This window comes from Pavona decussata, unplaced genomic scaffold (genome assembly GCF_977016875.1).
Source record: "Pavona decussata unplaced genomic scaffold, jaPavDecu1.1 SCAFFOLD_416, whole genome shotgun sequence".
NCBI classification, from domain to species: domain Eukaryota; kingdom Metazoa; phylum Cnidaria; class Anthozoa; order Scleractinia; family Agariciidae; genus Pavona; species Pavona decussata.
In genome coordinates, this window is record NW_028145778.1 from 890,001 (window position 1) to 900,355 (window position 10,355).

Sequence of the window (10,355 nt, forward strand, 5' to 3'; positions counted from 1 at the left end):
AACTTTCTTAGACACAAGCGTTTACGAAGGCTTTAGATTCCATACAGAATCAATTCTTGATGTGAAAACACATTTCAATCCACATCTTTGTGACTCAATCGTGAGACAAACGAATAACTCATCTATCATTTTAAACCACGATGACAAACACCTTTTATAATATTAAAACAAATCCTCATGAAAAACTGGCATTTAATAGAATAACAACCACGGTTAAAAGAAATCTTTAAAGAACCCCCTACAATATCCTATACAAGGGGGCCTTCACTAAAAGATATCCTCGTTAGAGCAAAACTGTGAACAAGGCTAATACACATGGTGGAAGTCGTGCAGGCCTGTCAACCCCATTTTTGTTCTGTTGGTAACCAACAGAAGCCAAGCGGCAGCTATATAAAGCTGCTATCTTACCACACCTTACTTATTCCCACCTCACCTGACACTTCTGCAAGGCAAGCAATAGGAGAAAGCTTGAACACATACAAGAAAGAGGACTCATGGCAGTTTTTAAGGACAAACATTCTAGCTACGAGAAACTACTGGCAAAAGCAGACATACCATCGTTATACAACAGACGATTACAGGACATTGCCATCTTCATGTATAAGATTAAGCATGAATTACTGCCACAGAGACTTTGTAATCTTTTCCAATTAGACAGTGGCTCTTATTAATTAAGGAAGCGAGAATTTGTTCAACCTCAATTCTCTTCGGTGACATATGGAAAACACTCACTTCGTTACCTAGGGCCTGAACTGTGGAATGATCTCACTCCTAGAATAACACATCCACCCTCTCTGAAGCAATTTAAAAGAGTCATACGTAATCAGGACCTTACTGCCCTAGCTGCAAATGTCAGTAACTGTCGAGGCTGCAACCTATGCCAAGAATGACTGGGGTTTACATGATTTTTGCGATTGATGTATGAAATTTCATTAATATGGTTTACGATGTGAATTTTAATTCTTTTTTAGCTAGAATTTAGTTAGGTGTCCACTATTAATAGAGGAGACTTCTCCCCTCAGCTACATTTTTTGACACATTAATAAAGTTATTATTATCATAAGTTATTATTTATTATTGTCCAATATTAAATGAATAATAATATGAAACATATATTTCTTCCATTTAATATCATCCAACAATGTTGCCCAGTATTGAAAGAGGTGGCCAAACGAAAACAACATGTTTGATGTAACACTTGGACCCAAGGATCTGGGACCAAAATCTACCCAGAATCCACAGAAAGAAAACCTGTACTATATTGGTTTGCTAAAAAAAATGGTGCAAGACCAATTGATCTTCACATTGGACCATATTCAGACTGCAATTTATCAAGGATCCTAAAGCTTTTTGCAGAACTTGATAATGTTTAAAAGGTTAAAAGTTAATGATATTTTTGGTTATCTAAAGCTCCATTCAAACCAACAAAACATGTTTAATTAAACCAGGTTTAACAAAATGAAAATTGGCAACAGAAAGCTGAACCATTGGCTGTGACATAGAATTCATGTAAACTTTAACGTATGCTTTCACGTGTGCTAAATCTGTAGTCGACAAAAATCCGAAAGCAAAGGAAGGAAACAATTTTAAACTGTGTTGCCTTAGTGTGAATGAGGCATAGGTGTCAATTTTCTGAAATCCTTTAAAATCAATTTGGGCTCCAAAGGGTTAACATGAAAGTGGTTGACCAGCACGAAAACACTACAAATAGGCCCTTTTCATGATGGCGTCATTTGACTACAATTACCAGAATTCATTTCGTTTTTTCTTTTCAAATTCAAATTTTGTAATTCCAGTGAAAAGGCAAGAACAATATCTCTAATTAGCATGAGAAAACAAAAAACTGAAGGATTCTGGTAGTTGTAGTCAAATGACACCATAGTGAAAATGTCCTATTGAGAAAGGTGTGTAGTTCGCTTGTATAATAAGTATAAGTGCCCGAAAGACGTAGACAACAGTACCTGTTTCTATTTGCCGCCAAAAAAGCAATTCAACATAAACGATAGCCTGCGAGCAAGCTCTCTTGGGGGTGGGGGGCGGGAGGGGGAAAGAGGAGAGAGCTTGCAACGATGTCTCAGGAATTTGAATGCTGCCCCCAATACTTCCCGCGGCTCCCTGCTGTCCTTGCTGTCAGAATTTGGCCGATCAGCGCAAACCGGAACAATAGCAAACGTAAACAAACATGTGAAAGGTACAATGTTATCAGATACACTTCGAAAGACGGGAATCCTTGCTGACAAAAACTATAGTTTCTCTGATCGAGTATGCCTACATAGTGCCACAAAAATCAGAAAATTTAGTGAAGGATTTTACTTTATTGTGAGCACACCAAAAGCCGATTGACCAAAAGGTCGAGGTCACAAATGTCGTCCCAAGGGTCATGCGAATCTTGGCGACTGCAGTGTCGACGCCACAAAACTACTGGATATAAAAAATGTCGAAAACTTGAAAACGGACCGGCCAGGGAAAAAAGAAGCAGTGCAAGGAAATCAGAAGGATCTCAATTTTGCAGCCGGGTCTCCGAGAACGAGGACGCAATTCTCAATATCGACAATGTCGTTTCATTGTAACACTCAACTTGTGTGAAATTTGTGATGTTGTGAACGAGTAGCAAAGCAGACGTGAGAGTGCCAGATCAAAAGGAAATCATTGCACTTCTGAAGAATGTTGGCCTAAAAAACTGGCAGTTCGCTGCTAACGCCGTACAGAAGCACTCGGAATTGAGTCAATATATTCAGAAAGCTTTAATTTGTGGCATAAGCGTGGCTGAGCTAAACACCAAAAAAAAGCTTAAATTTGGACGACCTTGACTCTCCATCTGAAATATCGGCAATCGAAGCGGCAGGCATCCCCATTCTTCTTGCTTCTGCGATCAAGTAATCGATAATGATACTTTGCAATGGGCAAACAACTAACAATGTTTGATGTTAGACTTTAGACTTTCAATTGCTGCAAAAGGTTGAAATATCAAACTTGTCCCAAATCTCGTAGGTAAAACTGCAAGAACATCGCTACTTTGAAGTAAAGCATTGGCAGCTTGACTTTGCTTGGGTTTTAATTCCAGAGAAAACTTAAGTTATTTAGAGAAATTCTTGCAACCTTCACAAATACAAACTCCGCCACCATTTTTGTGTTGTCGACACGACGCACGCGAAGAGCAATGACGTAAGCACCAAATTCAATATCCACCGATCAGCATTTTGCGTTGAAAAATTCAACGCAGAAATGAAAATTCCTGAGACATCGTTGCAAGCTCTCTCCTCTGTCCCCCTCCCGCCCCCCAACCCCAATAGAGCTTGCTCGCAGGCTACATAGACAATGAAGTATGGCTTACACGCTCTCCGATGGGAAAAAATATGTTGAGAAATGAAGTCTGGGGTCTGTGCAGTTTCCTATTTTTTGTTAATCTGTGTTTGTGTGATTTTCAAGCATTGGAAAATTCACAGTGCAGGTGAATCAATTAATTGATGCCTAATGTTATTGTTGTTAGTTTGCTCATGAATTAAACTTGTATTTGGCCTTACAATAAGTTAATAATTAACATATATCTCGTTTTGTCTGTTTTGTACACTAAGACACAGGTGAATTGTTTGTTTGTTTGTTTGTTTGTTTGTTTTGCTTACACAAGAAAGTGTTTTTACGCTGGGCCAGGGCGGACTGTTTTACAACAGAAAATGTTGCCCCCCATGTCATAAACAGGTAAGGGCAATAGGTCCTCGTAGAATTAAGGATAAATTTTCACACATATTTTCAAAGTTTTCTCAAATTACCCGAGACACACAGCCTTCTGGGATTACATATAATAACCCTCAGTTCAAGTATCTTAACTTTCCCCATACATCAAAACCCAAAAATAAAAAGAGAGAGGATGATTTTTGGGTAAAACTTACTTTTCTGCCAGATGTTTACAGTCTGTTAGATTGGATGCTAAATAATGATATTTATTCAGGGAGCCCACTTGCCTTGGTGGTTTTCAGCGGGGCCCTGCAAATTTAAAAATAAAATAAAAAATAAAATTACCTAAAAATGATTTCACAATATCAAACGAATTTAAAAATAGCTAAACAATCAGAAAGTGCATCATTGACATACTTTTAAGCCTTGCCTTAAAAAGGGACAATGCTTTGCTGTTTTTAATGTCATTGTCTAAGTTGTTCCAGTCCTTAGAGGCTTGATAAATGAAAGTTCGCTTGCCCCAATTGGTACGCATACGAGGAAGGTGTAAATCATTACTTCTACAAGTTAGATAAGAATGAAAACTGCTATTGTGTCTAATGTCAAATCTAAAATCAATTTCCCCCAACAGATATGTTTGCATCATAATACAGTGATGGAAGTGTTGTCTCTTTAATTAAGAGGGTCTTTAGGTCCAGACGATCTAGTCCCTCCGTTGATGAACTTTTTGGTGGTAAATTAAGTAGGACCTTGGCTGCCTTGTTTTGAAGAACTTGCAGCTGACCCATAAGCGTGCCGTTATATTCATCACCCCACACTGTATCTCCATAGTCAAACAGTGGGATGATTAAGCAATTGTATAGTGTTAGCTTAGTATGTAGAGGCAGAAGATGTCATATTCTCTTCATCATTCCAATCCTTTGATTATTCTTTGTACTGATAGTGTCAATGTGCTCGGACCAAGACATAGTTGACTCATTTAAAAACGAGTCAGGCCTATCAATAGCAGAGGAATTTACTTTAAGAGAGACGTCACTAACTACTTTAAGCTTCTGTGAATAATGAAATTACATTTAAAGATATTTAAGGTCAACAGATTACTCGAAAACCAGTTGAAAATTGTAGCTAAATCTGAATTTAACTTACTTTCAAGGTCAGACAGAACAGTCCATGAGTAATAAATCACAGTGTCATCAGCATAAGGAATATTTAATTTCACTGGCCAGCAAGCTGACATGGAACAAAAGCTGCATGCATCCTACATTGTAACTGTGGCAGTAAAGTTTGGATCCAGTTATGCAATATGCTAAAGCAAAGTTTACACTGTCACGACATTGGTACGGACCAGTCAAAAAGTGGTACAGTACTGGTTATTTCTGTTAAAAAATAGGCGTGCTGTTTCTGGGTCAACAGGTGCCTATTTAGAAACACAAACCCTCACTAACTATGGCATAAAGCTTATTTCCCAGTTTAACATACATACAGATGTTTGCGTTTCAATTTATCTATCTTTATTTCTGTTCATTGACTACCTTTCTTGTACTAGTCAAGCACACATTCTCTCTGTAAGTTTGATAATGGCTTTGTATTGTAATAGAACCGAAATACAGACAACTCTATCCTTGCTGACACCTCACTATTACAGACACCCTGATAATACGGACAAGAGCAAAATCTCCAAGATACACTGTGGAACAAAAAGATAGAAACAGATCTTGTGGTAGGGCTGTACTCTATATCATGAAGGCAATAAATTATAAGCACCTCACTGATCTTCGCAAGGATAACTTAGAATTAATTTGTATTCAAGTGTCAAAACCAAAAATGAAACCTTTTATTGTGATTAGATAGCATTAAGGCCACCCGGGTCAACCATTGATACATTGAATAGATTTGAAGCCATTCCACAAGAACTAGAGTCCTATCATATGGAGGTTATTATTGGCAAGAAAAATTGTTACGTAGCTTCAGAAGCACCTGACTGCAGTACACAGAAACAAATGGACATCTATGATAAATATCAGTACAGTCAAACCTCGATTATTCAGACACTGATTATGTGGACTTTTCGATTATCTAGACTTGCTTCTCTGGTCCCGTTTTTTTCATGAATATAATTAAGATGTGATCTTCAAAAATTGAAGTGACGAAAACTTCTTTAAACCTTCCAAATGTGTGTTTAAACTCCGGGTTTTAATCTGTTCCGCTTTAAAAAGTGCGAGTGGCATGAGATAAACAATGTAATATGATGCATCCAGCTGAATTCTGATTGGCTCAATTTTTATGTTGCTAAGGGAATGTCAAGCTTGATTAGTTATGTAAACACGCAAACAATCTATTGTAAACTCAAATCACAGCCATGTCTATGAAATGAAAGTGGTCTGTTCTCTTGATAAAGGAAAAGCAAACAATTATTTGGATGAGAGGATGAGAAACAAGTATCCAATTCAGAAGCAATTGAATCTTTTAAAAAATGCTTGTCCTGGAAAGCCAGAGCAATATTGACCCAATCCAAATAATGCAGCTTCAATGAATGATGGACTTTGCTATGCGATCACATTGTCGTTCCTTGAAACAAACAAGCATGCTTGAACATTTCAGAGCGCTTTGAATACACTTACACTTGGAACAGCAGTTTTTTCATTTGTAAATACATCATAACATATAGGCGGTACACATATGCTCTGATCTATCTGCAATTAAATTCTGTTTTCTTCATTACCTTTGTTTACATTACTGTCTCATTAATATTCATATTGTCAATTATCCGGACTCTTGATTATCCGGACCATTTACACATTAGTCCTAAAGAGTCCTGATATTCAAAGTTCAACTGTATATCAATATACCCAATTAATAATAAGCCAACATGCATAGCAAAGCATACATCCTCTATCACTGATCCGTTTTTAACTAATGATCTACAGAAATTCTCAAATACTGGAGTCTCTGATATTGGATTGAGTGAACACTGTCTTCTGTATGTAGTAAGGAAAATTTGTGCTAAAAAAAAACTGTCAAAAGCAGATGTTTTAAGAACCTCAGCCCTGGGAATATTGGAAATGATCTTATATTGGTCCCCTGGCATCTAGTTGAGCTGGAGAATAATTCAGACACAATTTAAGCTTGGAGCATATGGCAACAAACAACTATTGTTCCAAAGAGACAAACTAAAAAAAATTGCCTATTTAGTTCCCAAAAGATGCCAATTGGACCTCTTATAAGCACTCAAGGACTAGAGTTAATTATGAAATCAAAACTGACAAAATAAATTATTACAACTCCTTCTAATTGGTTTATTTGTAACCAAAATAATTGACAGCTCTGGAGAACACAAAAATAAGTACACCTACTAGGGGAGGCAGGGGATTTTGTATTTTCCTCACAGAACATGCCTGCCATACGGCCAGTTTTGCCGATAAAGGAGTCAATGGGATTGACGATCTCCCCCTGTGTAATTTTCAAAACGCAGAATGTATAGTGTATGCAGATGATACTAGGCTTACTGCTGCTGCAAAGGACCCATGTGTCCTCGAATCTAAATTGAAAAGATACAGGTTGATTGGGAGTCAGAACAAACTATTCCAAATACATAATGACTTTACCATCAAATTATGTCAATAATGATAACTAGGTAGAAAGAGCAGTTTAGAGTAAACGCTCGAAATAACACCTTTTTTAATTTCTCTACAGTGGCCAATTTACTTATCAACTCACTACATGATACCAAATACACTGTAAATATAGCAATTAAGCAAAAAATTATACTCACTCTATTGAATGCTAACACAGTCTTCATCAAATAGATTCCACTTACATCCGGGCATATCTAATTGGCGGAAACATTACCTGATTAAACAATGGAACTCTATATTTGTCTCAACATCTCATTAAGGTTTTAACCCTTACACTACCGGCCTTTCCTGTAACAAATTACAAAAGTGCCCGCAACACCGGGGTTTTGGACATATTGATGGCGACTTCAATGGGGGGCACAAAGTGGTGTCGGAAGATTGCGTACGAGTCATACGAACAATTTTTGAGAAAATATTTGAGAGAATTTTATGAAGAATGATTCTATCAAATAATAAATTTTATATTATGGGTTGCAATCTTTTCGCATATACCCCTAGCTCTGGAAATGTTCTTTAGACAATTCGTTGAAAAAGTCACCCCTGCCCTTCAGACTTGTAAAAATCAGTAGGTTTAACAGTTTGGGTGTCTTGATAACATTTTTCTTTTCACTTTTTTATATCTTATGCTGGTACACTCTTACCGCAACCTCTCGGCGTATCAATAGCACCAAATAGTAAATAATTTGTCCTTAATGCTTGTCAATCAGCTTCAAACTTCATGTCGATGGGCATGTCTCTTCAGGTATCGATCGTAAAAACGAGGGTATCTCTTCTCAAATCGCAGCATTAACGCCAAACTCTTCTCTTCGTGTTAGACTTCTTTTCTGGCTGTTTTTTAAAATGGCGAAACAACGCATAAAAAGGTTTTATCTTCCCTTCCTGTCCAATCTCTCCTTCGTTCAGAAAAACAGAACTTTTCCGCCATTTTGATTTTCAACCGTGTGCTGTGGGTCGATATTATCGATACCGGTCTTCGATACTTGGAGAAATATCAACTGTTTCGAATCCCTTTCGATACTGCTCACGTGACCGCACACTTGGATTAGACTTTTTGATCTATCACAAAATGGGGAAAGATTTCCGCACAGCCCCATACATTAATTATACATGCATCACTGTCATACTAACCCTCTTACACAAAGAAAAAGCATAAATGGAGTTTGACAAGGCCCGTTTACACGTTAAAAGAGAAGGAACGGCTCGGTTAGAAACAAGTACCGGTTCCAGATGAAATCTTCCGTTTACACGTACAAATTCTGTAATGTACCTAACAGAAAAAGGCACGGTACTTGAGAGCCCCTTGGAACGGGTACTAGACCGTTTACACGTTGTTTTCTTCGAGACCGGTAACGATAGAGCCCGCAATAATTAAACAAAACTGCTTCGATTAGTTGTTCATATGCGCTTACACATAAAGTACACTGTGCGTATCTCCGACTATCATAAATTTACAAGCACTTTTCTGGTTTCTTCTGAAGAAGAGAACACGAAATTCACGTTTGACAGCGCGAGTCATTCTTCAAAGAAATGCTTCCGAGAGAATGTACCGAATTAGGAGAAAAACAAGGCTTACGGTTCTCCTATTAACAGCTCTTGTATCGCACTTCACAGTCGCACGGAGCTTGTGGCAAATACCAAGAACAAGCGCTTGGTTTGATCTTGCATACAGCCCTTACTCTAATGATCAATGGTATGCTAAACAACTGACATGGAGTACAACGGGCTCAGAAAAAACGTAACAGAACGGTGTCGAAAAAAGGGCGAGCGTTTACACGTTGAAAAGAAAACAAAAATGTGGGTACGGAACCGTTTTTTATCGGTTCGGTTCCGAAAGGGGTCCATAGCCGCCTATGGACCTTTTTAGGAACGGAACGGATAAGACTGGAACGGGTCAAGTACTGTTTACACGTCAAATTTTGTCGGAGCCGTTCGTCTTTTTATCCGAGCCGTTCCAATTTTTTCGGTCGTGTAAACGGCCCTTGAGTCGCAAAATGTAATTATATCAACATAATTAAAATGTAATTAAATTAAATTAAAATTAAAATGTAATTAACGTAATTATAATGTAATTATATTAACGTATGGGGCCTGCGGAGATCTTGCCCATCAACAAATACATCCACTGAAGCTAACGATCGATAACAAGAATATTGCGAGCAGAAGGCGATAAAACAACAATATGAAAGATAAACGGCGAAAGGACAACATGAACGTACCTGACAGTTTGGATACACGGAGACTAGCAGTAACAACAAGCGAAATGGACATGAAGACGATCTGCCGAGAAGTCCAAAGACTACTGCAAAGCTGACACAACGTAATATATTTTAAAACAATATTTCGGCTGGCCAAACTAGCCTTCTTCAGGTTTAGATGTTACTAAATTATATAAATGTATTATGTAACATAACTAAATTTTGGCGCGAATGGAATATTTAAATAGTACCACGAGGGGACTGGCACTAAGCACCCAAGCGAGTGTACCGCCGAAACATGTTGCAACATACGGTGTACAAAATGCCGGAAAAACAAAACAAAAAACAAACAAGTCAAGTTTGTTTGGGTGTTAGTAAAACGCGGACTCGGGTTTTTTATTATTATTTATTTTTTTTTTTTATTTTTCTCTTTTTTTTAACTCGAACGCCAATTTCTCTTTAAAAAAGCTCATTTGTCAAAGACATCACCGCAAACGATCCACGTCACATTTCAGTCAAGACAGTCTAATATCAGGTATAGAAGCTGCAGAATACAGCCCATTACAAACTATTGCTCATACACGTACGTTTTGTTTGACTAGCGCGGACTAGCATCGTCCAAATCGGCACTTTGAATTTCCAGCGAATCAAAGGACACTTTTCATATGACTAATTTATTCTTGTTTTGTTCGTTACCATACTCCCACCAGTGGCGTAGCTACATCACTAGCTACATAAACCTCGTTCAACCCACTATTCTTTGACTGTTTGATTCGCTCTGACGAAGGGCTAACGCTCGAAACGTCAACACCCGAATCTCTGTGCAGTGGCCAAGTAGGCCATCAGTTCT

The 10,355-nt window shown here is 37.8% G+C and overlaps 1 long non-coding RNA gene across 1 annotated transcript; it reads right to left on the reverse strand.

The window, feature by feature from the left end:
• Positions 1 to 3,315: 3,315 nt before the first annotated feature.
• Positions 3,316 to 8,348, reverse strand: LOC146450940 (uncharacterized). The gene is made up of 3 exons (XR_014860202.1): positions 7,952 to 8,348; positions 7,448 to 7,504; positions 3,316 to 3,984 (listed from the first exon to the last, which is right to left on the reverse strand). It is a non-coding gene; the product is annotated as an uncharacterized LOC146450940 (long non-coding RNA).
• Between the last annotated feature and the right edge of the window lie 2,007 nt (positions 8,349 to 10,355).